This window comes from Oncorhynchus keta, chromosome 24 (genome assembly GCF_023373465.1).
Source record: "Oncorhynchus keta strain PuntledgeMale-10-30-2019 chromosome 24, Oket_V2, whole genome shotgun sequence".
NCBI lineage: Eukaryota > Metazoa > Chordata > Actinopteri > Salmoniformes > Salmonidae > Oncorhynchus > Oncorhynchus keta.
The window spans coordinates 46,387,230-46,400,429 of NC_068444.1; the positions used below are offsets into that span (position 1 = coordinate 46,387,230).

The 13,200-nt window shown below is 44.9% G+C and overlaps 1 long non-coding RNA gene across 3 annotated transcripts; it reads right to left on the minus strand.

The window, feature by feature from the left end:
• Window positions 1-8,553: 8,553 nt before the first annotated feature.
• LOC118402681 (uncharacterized) lies at window positions 8,554-12,662 on the minus strand. 3 transcript variants are annotated; one of them, XR_004829537.2, is made up of 4 exons: window positions 12,471-12,662; window positions 9,073-9,214; window positions 8,765-8,846; window positions 8,554-8,642 (listed from the first exon to the last, which is right to left on the minus strand). It is a non-coding gene; the product is annotated as an uncharacterized LOC118402681 (long non-coding RNA). The 3 variants fall into 3 exon arrangements; XR_004829539.2 differs by lacking the exon at window positions 12,471-12,662 and adding an exon at window positions 11,335-11,764; XR_004829538.2 differs by lacking the exon at window positions 12,471-12,662 and adding an exon at window positions 10,774-11,305.
• Between the last annotated feature and the right edge of the window lie 538 nt (window positions 12,663-13,200).

Genomic DNA, 13,200 nt, shown 5'->3' on the forward strand with positions numbered 1-13,200 from the left:
CCTCTGTCAACTATGGCTACCTGCAAGTGCCGTCATCATTGCTTTGCACAAAAAGGGATTCACAGGCAAGGATATTGCTGCCAGTAAAATTGCACCTAAATCAACAATTTATCAGATCATCAAGAACTTCAAGAAGAAAGGTTAAATTATTGTGAACAAGGCTTCAGGGCGCCCAAGAAAGTCCAGCAAGTGCCAGGACTGTCTACTAAAGATGATTCAGCTGTGGGATCGAGGCACCACCAGTACAGAGCGTGCTCAGGAATGGCAGCAGGCAGGTGTGAGTGCATCTGCACGCACAGTGAGGCGAAGACTTTTGGAGGATGGCCTGGAGTCAAGGGCAGCAAAGAAGCCACTTCTCTCCAGAAATAACATCAGACACAGACTGATATTCTGCAAAAGGTACAGGGATTGGACTGCTGAGGACTGGGGTAAAGTCCTTTTCTCTGATGAATCCCCTTTCCGATTGTTTAGGGCATCCGGAAAAAAGCTTGTCCGGAGAAGACAAGGTGAGCACTACCATCAGTCCTGTGTCATGCCAACAGTAAAGCATCCTGAGACCATTCATGTGTGGGGTTGCTTCTCAGCCAAGGGAGTAGGCTCACTCACAATTCTTCCTAAGAACACAGCCATGAATAAAGAATGGTACCAAGACATCCTCCGAGAGCAACTCTCCCAACCATCCAGTAACAGTTTGGTGACGAACAATGCCTTTTCCAGCACGATGGAGCACCTTGCCATAAGGCAAAAGTTATAATTAAGTGGCTCGGGGAACAAAACATTGATATTTTGGGTCCATGGCCAGGAAACATCCCAAACCTTAATCCCATTGAGAACTTGTGGTCAATCCTCAAGAGGTGGGTGGACAAACAAAACCCCACAAATTCTGACAAACTCCAAGCATTGATTATGCAAGAACGTGCTGCCATCAGGATGTGGCCCAGAAGTTAATTGACAGCATGCCAGGGCGGATTGCAGAGGTCTTGAAAAAGAAGGGGCAACAATGCAAATATTGACTCTTTGCGTCAACTTCATGTAATTGTCAATAAAAGCCTTTGGCACTTATGAAATGCTTGTAATTATACTTCAGTATTCCATAGTAACATAGTAACAAATATCTAAAGACACTGAAGCAGCAAACTTATATTTGTGTCATTCTCAAAACTGTTGGCCACGACTGTATATATCAATGATGCTGGTGTTTCTCTGATACACCTCTACGCAGACGACACCATTCTGTATACATCTGGCCCTTCTTTGGACACTGTGTTACAAACCTCCAAACGGGATTCAATGCCATCAACACCCCTTCCGTGGCCTCCAACTGCTTTTAAATGTAAGTAAAACTAAATGCATGCTCTTCAACTGATTGCTGCCCGCATCCGCCCGCCCGACGAGCATCATTACTCTGGACGGTTCTGACCTAGAATATGTGGACAACTACAAATACCTAGGTGTCTGGTTAGACTGTAAACTCTCCTTCCAGACTCACATTAAGCATCTCCAATCCTAAATTAAATCAAGAATCGACTTCCTATTTCACAACAAAGCCTCCTTCACACTCATACTTCCAAACATACCCTCGTAAAACGGTCTATCCTACCGATCCTTGACTGGCGATGTCATTTACAATATAGCATCCAACACTATACTCAGCAAACTGGATGTAGTCTATCACAGTGCCATCCGTTTTGTCACCAAAGACCATATACTACCCACCACTACGACCCGTATGCTCTCGTTGGCTGGCCCTCACTTCATATTCGTTGCCAAACCCACTGGCTCCAGTTCATCTACAAGTATTTTCAAGGTAAAGCCCAACCTTATCTCAGCGCACTGGTCACCATAGCAACACCCACCCATAGCAGTTGCTCCAGCAGGTATATTTCACTGGTCATCCCCAAAGTGAACTCTTCCTTTGGCCGTCTTTCCTTCCAGTTCTCTGCTGCCAATGACTGGAACGAATTGCAAAAATCACTGAAGCTGGAGACTTATATCTCCCTCTCTAACTTTAAGCATCAGACCCGGGAGGCTTAGCTGTATAACTTTTTGAGGAACTGGGGACCATTGCCAAATCTTTTCAGTCTCCTGAGGGGGAAAAGGTGTTGTTGTGCCCTCTTCACATCTGTCTTGGTGTGTTTGGACCATGATAGTTTGTTGGTGATATGGACACCAAGGAACTTGAAACTCTCAAATCGCTCCACTTCAGCCCCATCGATGTTAATGGGGGTCTGGTCGGCCCTCTTTTCCCTATAGTCCACAATCAGGTCCTTTGTCTTGCTCAAATTGAGGGAGAGATTGTTGTCCTGGCACCACACTGCCAAGTCTCTGACCGCTTCTCTATAGCTGTCTCATCGTTGTTGTGATCAGGCTTACCACTGCTGTGTCGTCAGCAAACTTGAACTTCCGGCGCCGACAGAGATGGCCGCCTCGCTTCGCGTTCCTAGGAAACTATGCAGTTTTTTGTTTTTTTACGTGTTATTTCTTACATTAGTACCCCAGGTTTCATTACATACAGTCGAGAAGAACTACTGAATATAAGATCAGCGTCAACTCACCATCAGTACGACCAATAATATGTTTTTCGCGACGCGGATCCTGTGTTCTGCCTTACAAACAGGACAACGGAATGGATCGCATACAGCGACCCAAAAAAACGACTCCGAAAAAGAGGGAAACGAAGCGGTCTTCTGGCCAGACTCCGGAGACGGGCACACCGTGCACCACTCCCTAGCATTCTTCTTGCCAATGTCCAGTCTCTAGACAACAAGGTTGATGAAATCCGAGCAAGGGTAGCAATTCCAGAGGGACATCAGAGACTGTAACGTTCTGTGCTTCACGGAAACATGGCTCACTGGAGAGACGCTATCCGAAGCGGTGCAGCCAACGGGTTTCTCCACGCATCGCGCCGACAGAAACAAACACCTTTCTGGTAAGAAGAGGGGCGGGGGCGTATGCCTTATGGCTAACGAGACATGGTGTGATGAAAGAAACATACAGGAACTCAAATCCTTCTGTTCACCTGATTTAGAATTCCTCACAATCAAATGTAGACCGCACTATCTACCAAGAGAATTCTCTTCGATTATAATCACAGCCGTATATATCCCCCCCCAAGCATATAAGGCCCTGCCCCGCCCCCCTTTCGGAAAAGCTGACCACGACTCCATTTTGCTGATCCCTGCCTACAGACAGAAACTAAAACAAGAGGCTCCCATGCTGAGGTCTGTCCAACGCTGGTCCGACCAAGCTGACTCCACACTCCAAGACTGCTTCCATCACGTGGACTGGGATATGTTTCGTATTGCGTCAGATAACAACATTGACAAATACGCTGATTCGGTGTGCGAGTTCATTAGAACATGCGTTGAAGATGTCGTTCCCATAGCAACGATTAAAGTATTCCCTAACCAGAAAACGTGGATTGATGGCAGCATTCGCGTGAAACTGAAAGCGCGAACCACTGCTTTTAATCAGGGCAAGTTGTCTGGTAACATGACCGAATACAAACAGTGCAGCTATTCCCTCCGCAAGGCTATCAAACAAGCTAAGCGTCAGTAAAGAGACAAAGTAGAATCTCAATTCAACGGCTCAGACACAAGAGGCATGTGGCAGGGTCTACAGTCAATCACGGACTACAGGAAGAAATCCAGCCCAGTCACGGACCAGGATGTCTTGCTCCCAGGCAGACTAAATAACTTTTTTGCCCGCTTTGAGGACAATACAGTGCCACTGACACGTCTTGCAACAAAAACATGCGGTCTCTCCTTCACTGCAGCAGAGGTCAGTAAGACATTTAAACGTGTTAACCCTCGCAAGGCTGCAGGCCCAGACGGCATCCCCAGCCGTGCCCTCAGAGCATGCGCAGACCAGCTGGCCGGTGTGTTTACGGACATATTCAATCAATCCCTATACCAGTCTGCTGTTCCCACATGCTTCAAGAGGGCCACCATTGTTCCTGTTCCCAAGAAAGCTAAGGTAACTGAGCTAAACGACTACCGCCCCGTAGCACTCACTTCCGTCATCATGAAGTGCTTTGAGAGACTAGTCAAGGACCATATCACCTCCACCCAACCTGACACCCTAGACCCACTCCAATTGGCTTACCGCCCAAATAGGTCCACAGACGATGCAATGTCAACCACACTGCACACTGCCCTAACCCATCTGGACAAGAGGAATACCTATGTGAGAATGCTGTTCATCGACTACAGCTCGGCATTCAACACCATAGTACCCTCCAAGCTCGTCATCAAGCTCGGGACCCTGGGTCTCGACCCCGCCCTGTGCAACTGGGTACTGGACTTCCTGACGGGCCGCCCCCAGGTGGTGAGGGTAGGTAACAACATCTCCTCCCCTCTGATCCTCAACACTGGGGCCCCACAAGGGTGCGTTCTGAGCCCTCTCCTGTACTCCCTGTTCACCCACGACTGCGTGGCCACGCACGCCTCCAACTCAATCATGAAGTTTGCGGACGACACAACAGTGGTAGGCTTGATTACCAACAACGACGAGACGGCCTACAGGGAGGAGGTGAGGGCCCTCGGAGTGTGGTGTCAGGAAAATAACCTCACACTCAACGTCAACAAAACTAAGGAGATGATTGTGGACTTCAGGAAACAGCAGAGGGAACACCCCCCTATCCACATCGATGGAACAGTAGTGGAGAGGGTAGCAAGTTTTAAGTTCCTCGGCATACACATCACAGACAAACTGAATTGGTCCACTCACACAGACAGCATCGTGAAGAAGGCGCAGCAGCGCCTCTTCAACCTCAGGAGGCTGAAGAAATTTGGCTTGTCATCAAAAGCACTTAACAAACTTCTACAGATGCACAATCGAGAGCATCCTGGCGGGCTGTATCACGGCCTGGTACGGCAACTGCTCTGCCCTCAACCGTAAGGCTCTCCAGAGGGTAGTGAGGTCTACACAACGCATCACCGGGGGCAAACTACCTGCCCTCCAGGACACCTACACCACCCGATGTTACAGGAAGGCCATAAAGATCATCAAGGACATCAACCACCCGAGCCACTGCCTGTTCACCCCGCTATCATCCAGAAGGCGAGGTCAGTACAGGTGCATCAAAGCTGGGACCGAGATACTGAAAAACAGCTTCTATCTCAAGGCCATCAGACTGTTAAACAGCCACCACTAACATTGAGTGGCCGCTGCCACTGACACAACTCCAGCCACTTTAATAATGGGAATTGATGGGAATGATGTAAATATATCACTAGCCACTTTAAACAATGCTACCTTATATAATGTTACTTACCCTACATTATTCATCTCATATGCATACGTATATACTGTACTCTATATCATCGACTGCATCCTTATGTAATACATGTATCACTTGCCACTTTAACTATGCCACTTTATTTACATACTCATCTTATATGTATATACTGTACTCGATACCATCTACTGTATCTTGCCTATGCTGCTCTGTACCATCACTCATTCATATATCCTTATGTATATATTATTTATCCCCTTACACTGTGTATAAGACAGTAGTTTAGGAATTGTTAGTTAGATTACTTGTTGGTTATTTATTACTGCATTGTCAGAACAAGAAGCACAAGCATTTCGCTACACTCGCATTAACATCTGCTAACCATGTGTATGTGACAAATAAAATTTGATTTGATTTGAAACTTAATGAAGGTGTTGGAGTCATGCTTGGCCACGCAGTCGTGAGTGAACAGGGAGAGGGGACTAAGCACGCACCTCTGAGGGCCCCGAGTGTTGAGGAACAGAGTGCCAGATGTGCTGTTGCCTACCCTTACCACCTGTGGGTGCCTGTCAGGAAGTCTAGGACCCAGTTGCAGAGGTAGATGTTTAGACCCGGGGTCTATAGCTTAGTGATGAGCTTTGTGGGCACCATGGTGTTGAACACTGAGCTTTTATCAATGAACAGCATTCTCGCATAGGTGTTCCTTTAATCCAGGTGGGAAAGGGCAGTGTGGAGTACGATTGAGATCGTGTCATCTGTGGATCTGTTGGGGCGTTATGCGAATTGGAGTGGTTCTAGGGTTTCTAGCATGATGGTGTTGATGTGAGCCATGGCCTGCCTTTCAAAGCATTTCATGGCTACCGACGTGAGTGCTACGGGGCGTTAATAATTTAGGCAGGAGACCTTCACTTTCTTGGGCATAGGGACTATGGTGGTCTGTTTGAAACATGTAGGTATAACAGACTCGGTCAGGGAGAGGTTGAAAATGTCAGTTTAGACACTTGCCAGATGGTGCGCATGCTTTGAGTACATGTCCTGGTAATCCATCTGGCCCTGCGGCTTTGTGAATGTTGAGCTGACACAGTCGCCAGGTGTACGGTGTTTCCTCCGACACATTGCTGCGGCTGGCTTCCGGGTTAAGCGGGCGTTGTGTCAAGAAGCAGTGCGGCTTGGCTGGGTTGTGTTTTTTGAAGGACGCTTGGCTCTCGACCTTCGCCTCTCTCGAATCTGTACGGGAGTGGCAGCGATGAGACAAGACTGTAACTACCAATTGTATACCACGAAATGTACAATTTAAAAATTTTAAAAAAGAAGAAAAGAAAGAAAGAAAAGAAAGCGGCAGCTCTATTTCAGTGTGGATGTTGCCTGTACCATGGCTTCTGGTTGGGAAATGTACGTACGGTCACTGTGGGGACGACGCCGTCGATACACTTATTGATGAGGCCGATGACTGAGGTGGTATACTCCTCAATGCCATTGGATGAATCCTGTGCTAGCAAAACCGTTCAGTATCTTAGCATCCGCGTCATCTGACCACTTTCGTATTGAGCACTGGTACCTCCTGCTTTCGTTTTTGCTTGTAAGCAGGAATCAGGAGGATAGAATTATGGTGAGATTTGCCAAATGGAGGGCGAGAGAGAGCTTTGTATATGTCTCTGTGTGTGGAGTAACGGTGGTCTAGAGTTTTTTGCCTCTGGTTGCACATGTGACATGCTGGTAGAAATTATGTAACTGTACCAGCAGTTATTGGCGAATAGACACACACAGTCATCTTACCAGACATAGCTGCTCTGTCCTGCCGATGCACGGAGAAGCCAGCCAGCTCTATATTATCTATGTTGTCGTTCAGCCATGTCTCTTAATGTCCTGTTGGTAGGATAGTCTTAATCGTAGATCGTCCAGTTTGTTTTCCAATGATTGCACGTTGGCCAATAATACTGAGGTACTCGTCTGCAAATTCTTACAAGGCACACCGCCCTCCACCCCTTTTTCTCCATCTGTTCTTCACGCTGATGACAGGGATTTGGGCCTTGTCTTAACAAAGCAATATATCCTTCGCGTCAGACTCATTAAATTAAAGTATTTGTCAGTTCGAGGTGAGTAATCGCTGTTCTGATGTCCAGAAGCTATTTTTGGTCATAAGAGACAATAGCAGCAACATTATGTGCAAAATTAGTTATAAATAATGCGAAAAAGAAAAAAATAGCACATTTGGTTAGCAGCCCATAAAATGGCAGCCATCCCCTGTGGCTTAGAGGTAGCTCTATCGATTGCACATACATGAATGTGATGTCAATATGTAGCCTAATCTAGCTATCATATAATTGGGTTATCCCGGTTTTAATTTTTTTTATGCATCATTGCTTTGCTTGTTTATAACATTGCAAACTTTTAAAGCTAACTATATTCAACTATGAAGTTTTAGGCGATCACAGAGAGACATCTTCCTTCTATGTTTAGTGGAGATCTTCTGTTCAAAGTGAAGCGGGAGGGCAAACGGTGATCGAACGACGCACTTAGCTGTTCTACGAGTGGTCTAAGGCAGGCGTTAGATAATGAGCGTTTTCAAGTGCAACGTTAATAAAGACGGTTTAGGGAAACATCTCAGACATTTTAAGATGTTCTTACGTAGGTTCTAAGAATGAAATTAGCCTTAAGATGCTTTTGGGAAACCGGGCCAGGGCTGTGTGAAAACTTTACGAGCTGTGAAATCCTTGCATCTTCAGTCCTTTTTTCCCTCAATTCCTCACCTCCCTCTCAAAGGGTATTGGAGTAGAGGATTCAAGGTCCCTCCCTCAGACCTCCTCCTCCAATGAGCATTTGTGAGGGAGGTGAGGGAGTAGGGTTTTCAGACAACCTAGATATAGACAGTTCAGTGGATCCCTATAATAATATTGTTTTGCGAAAGCATGCAACTCACCTTTAAATGCGGTGGTCCATGACGTTGCTCTTCTCCAGGAGAACTGTGGAGTAGTGGGGGTGCAGCATGTAGGAGTGCCGCTCCTTACTCAAATTGCTCTGGAGGAAAGCATTCATTTAGAAACAGGTCAGCATGTCTAGAGAACAACAATATGACTGATGTGAATGTGATTGACCAAGGTTCAAACCATGCATGCCACAACACTGTGCCTAGTCATTAACTCAGGAAGCTAAGACAAGTCTTCAGATTCTCAGTCAAGGTTACATGAACAGAGTAAGATGTAACGAAATGGAGATCAGTAAATTATCTGTTCTAATAGATTCACTATGAAGTCACTGTACTCACTGTGGAATTGGCCTATGAAGGCATCACCACCCAGAACATGAACACAAAGAAAGAGTTGACGGTGTGGGTGAGTTGGGACAGGCCTGTAGGTTGACCTCCCACAATGTGAACCCCTGTGTTTCCATCCAGGATCACTACCTACAATTCACACAGGCCATGGATGGCACATTCAATGCAAATACAGCAGGAGTGTAAAAACATGAAATACTCAGCAGATAAATTGAATATATTCCATTGCTTCCAAGCTGGTCCCAACTTACCCCTTTAATGCTGTTACCAATGTCCTCCTCAATCACTATGTCTGGTGTCCCATCTTTGTTTAAGTGGCCAAATGAAGGCTTACTGAATGGAGAGGAGAAACTTACTTAAAACCCTCCCATTCAGTACAAATACCTTGTGTATCACAGTTGTCATAAGACATTTAGAGCGTGGCAATTTACTACAAATGTCAAGGAATATGAGGAGGTTGTTATTCCTGATAAGTCCATTCAATACTGTGTTTTGAGTAAGCTCTCTCACAATGTTAACTAGCTAACCAATCAGTGTGTCGGGTGATGTCGCTTTTTACCTGAGGATTGTGCTGCTGTTGACCCTCCACAGTGGGTTGAGACTGTCACCATCCATCAGCTCCACACTGCCCCCAGTGACCAGTAGCAGGTTGGAGAGACCCTCTGCCTTTCCTGTCCTCAACACGTCTCAATGACCCAGACCTGCAGAGGAGGAATGAACATCAAAGGAAAGCTTCCATGTTAGCATTAGCAATTAATTTATGTCCAGGTTATTGGACATAAAATTTATCCGTGCTTCATTTGTCTGTTTCGCTTGTTGGCCCTCCGATCTGCAACCGTTTTCTTTGGTTATAAACTCAGCAAAAAAAGAAATGTCACTTTAACAGGACCCTGTCTTTCAAAGATAATTTGTAAAAATCCAAATAACTTCACAGATCTTCATTGTAAAGGGTTTCCCATGCTTGTTCAATGAACCATAAACAATTAATGAACATGCACCTGTGGAACGGTCGTTAAGACACTAACAACTTACAGATGGTAGAAAATTACGGCACAGTTATGAAAATTGAGGACACTAAAAAGGCCTTTCTACTGACTCTGAAAAACACCAAAAGAAAGATGTCCAGGGTCCCTACTCATCTGCGTAAACGTGCCTTAGGCATGCTGCAAGGAGGCATGAGGACTGCAGATGTGGCCAGGGCAATACATTGCAATGTCCGTACTGTGAGAAGAGAACAGGGAAGACAGGACGGACCGCTGATCGTCCTCGCAGTGGCAGACCACGTGTAACAACACCTGCGCAGGATCGGTACATCTGAACATCACACCTGCGGGACAGGTACCAACTTTGACCACCTTTAACAGGCCCTATCGTGAAATGCACCCTGTGGGGGGCAATGGCAACCAGGTGCACCTGGTTCTCAGGGGAAATGGAAAGAGAGCCTGTCTTCTTCGGTGTGGTTTATCAGCGGTTGGCATTCGACGTTATGGTGTGTTACCACCACCTAATGTAATGAATATTTTAAATCTATCTAATGACGTTGTACTCAACATCATCTTTAAACTAATTTCCTGTATCCCCTTCTCCCTCATACTAGATCTCAGCCTCTCCCTTTCCCTCTGATATTGCTCACACTGTATCAACACATGTTCCACGGTCTCTGTTTCCTGTTGGATGCTTTCCTATCACATTTAAGGTCTTATTCAACTGTCTGTGTTCCATCCTTAATCTTGTAAAAAATAGCCTCCTCTCGTCTGTCTCTTCCTGCCGTCCTCCCCTCCACAACTTTTCACTGTACTTGAAATAAATGCCTGCCCTTAATATTTCTATTCCACTGCTCCTGCCAACTCTGCACCATCACTGTCCATATCAGGTTGTGCCTCTGCCGTGCTCATTGAAACTACAACATCAACCTTCCCACTACTAAGTGCTTGTTTAGCCAGTACATTAACTGCCTCGTTCCCCTCCACCCCTACATCGGCTGGGACCGAAGTAAATCTTATCTGTATACCCATTTATTTAATCCTGCCATGGGTTTGTAGTAACTCATAAAGCATGTATTGTCTGCTACGTGAGCTAAAGGACTGGATACCCATCAACACTGCACATGAATATGAGCAAATAACTACTTTCTGGTTTAACTTCCTCCACCCACTGCAAGGTCAACAGGATGGTCATCATCTCAGCCGTATATACAGCCAGATGATCGGTAATACGTTTACTGATTGCGAACCCACGTTCCTGCACTTCAAATACTGACCCAGTGCATCTTGTCCTTGGATCTTTTAAACCATCTGTGTAAAAGGCCATAAAATCCTGATACACAGTATCCAGACGTCTCTTAAACCAATCAGATGGATCAACACCCTCCGTATCTTTCTGTAGTCTCTCCAACACTTCTGGATCAACTACTGGAGGCGGGAGTAGCCATGGTGGATTTACAGGAATGGAAAGAGAGCCTGTGACAAGTCTTCTGCTTTTGGACGTTGGAGGTGAACTTCTACTTCTTCTTCTATGGTATATTAATCTAAATTGCAGCTGGGCTAGAACAATACATTATGGACTTTCTCTTGCATTTCAAAGATGATGGTACAAAAAAATACAAAAAAATGCTTCAGGGCCTGAGCTACAGGCAGCTAGATTTGGGTATGTTATTTTGTGCAAAAAAATGGAAAAAAAGAGGCAGATCCTGAGACATAAGAACTACCAATAAATAAATGAATAAACGAAACTAAATCAAACACCTTTTCTGTATAAAACAAAATTAAACAGATCTGAGACTAAGCCAATTTTCCAACTCTAAAATCAATGTCATACATACAGTTGAAGTCGGAAGTTTACATCCACTTAGGTTGGAGTCATTAAAGCTAGTTTTTCAACAACTCCACAAATTTCTTGTTAACAAACTATAGTTTTGGCAAAACAGTTAGGACATCTACTTTGTGCATGACAAGCTAAATCGAGGACCGATGGGGCAACGTTCGTGAATTGGACCTCCACTAATGGTAGCAATTAAACTGCATCCGGTTTTGACTGGGATTTCCCCAAAGGAAAGTGGCTATTGCTAGGGCTGAAAGGGTCACACGCATATCTGCCCTCTCATTGGCTAGAATGATCCCACTTGATGTTGCCTCCTCCTGACTGCCTTCCATTTTTAGAGCGGCCCCTTGGTGTCTGGTCAATATAATCAAAGAAAGTACATTATGAGGCTAAAATTGCTTCTCCGTTAGAAATCCCCGATCACACTTGTAGGCGATGTCATGCCGACGTTGGCTAGCAAAGCTCATGTCATCGGCTCGAACAGTCGTCTCGTGCCAAGCTGTGTATGTGTAGGCTGTCAAATCAAAGGCACACCTTTGATGCAAAGTTGTTTTTACAAAAATGAATACCTTTCAGTTTGTCACTTTCACAAGGTTTGAGTAATAACATGTTCAACTACTTAAAACATGGGCTCAAATTTAGGTTGTTCCTTTTTTAGATAATACGTTTTTAATTCTCATTCACTTTTCAAACCCCGACCTGGCCCGTTTCGCAAGCGTTCACGGAAGTCTTGCGATGTTGTGCCTCTGGGTTTAGAGACTGTGATATAATGGATCATCTTTGATGATAATGGAGAATTCAAGGCAGCTGGGAAATCTGAACAAAACTAGGTCAAGTCATGATGACAAGTGATCTTCAGGTCGGAAATCCGACTTGGAATTCAAAGTTGGATGAACGTTCAAAACAACTGTGAAATTTGATTTTTTTTTAACTAGCTCCGACTGGGATTAATATTTTATGGAATGCACTGAAATCAGAAGTTAGAGATTTCTGAGTTTGCAGCAGTTTCGAACAGAGAACCACGGTATGACTCATAATACCCATAAAACCTAGAGGTCAAACAAGGAAATGGTGCCAATTTCATTAAATTGACAATTCTGTAAACTGTCTAGTGCAAGTTTTAAATTGACATAATACCTGTTAGCAAAGGTGTCAACTGGAGATTACGTGCTGGAGCTTGCAGGGATTTGTAGTCTTGAGTCTGAGAGTAAATAGAGCCACATATATTAATGAAAGTCATCTTGTCCAATAGAGATTTACATTTTTATCTAAACGTCATGCCAGGGAAAGCCTACACGAAACACAGCTGTTATTTTAAGTGTTTCTAAAATGTCCTATGTGGAAAAATGAATGGTGGATAAACGATTGTGACTATTTCCCTCCTTGACTGTGATGAGTGATGAGTGTGTGATGAGTGCTGCGCCCTCTCATTGAGTAACTCAAATTGAAGGCCGACTGGGATACTGCAGGCTGATAAAGGACAATACATCTGGTGTATTATAAGCAATTATTGGTACCAAGATTGTCTTCGAAACATTGTTTTATTCACGCGAAGATTGCGATTTTTACATTCAGATCCTGTTTTCTGCTTAACAACGCCTGCAGTACCGCGGTCAGCCTTGAACTTCTGTGGACTCAATGAGAGGGGGCAGCCACTGAGCTATACTATGGGAGGCTGTCGTTCTTCCCTTGCGGGAAGGAAGACGACAAGTTTAGGTCTAAAATAAACCCATAGAAATGCATTGGTTTTATTTTGGACAAATTTAGGCGAGAGTGATTACCTCTCGTTTCACCTCTTCCTCTCTGGTTATGTACGTGAAATGAGCTAACTTGCGTTCAAGTGGCTGTGATTGGTTTGTTCTCTTAC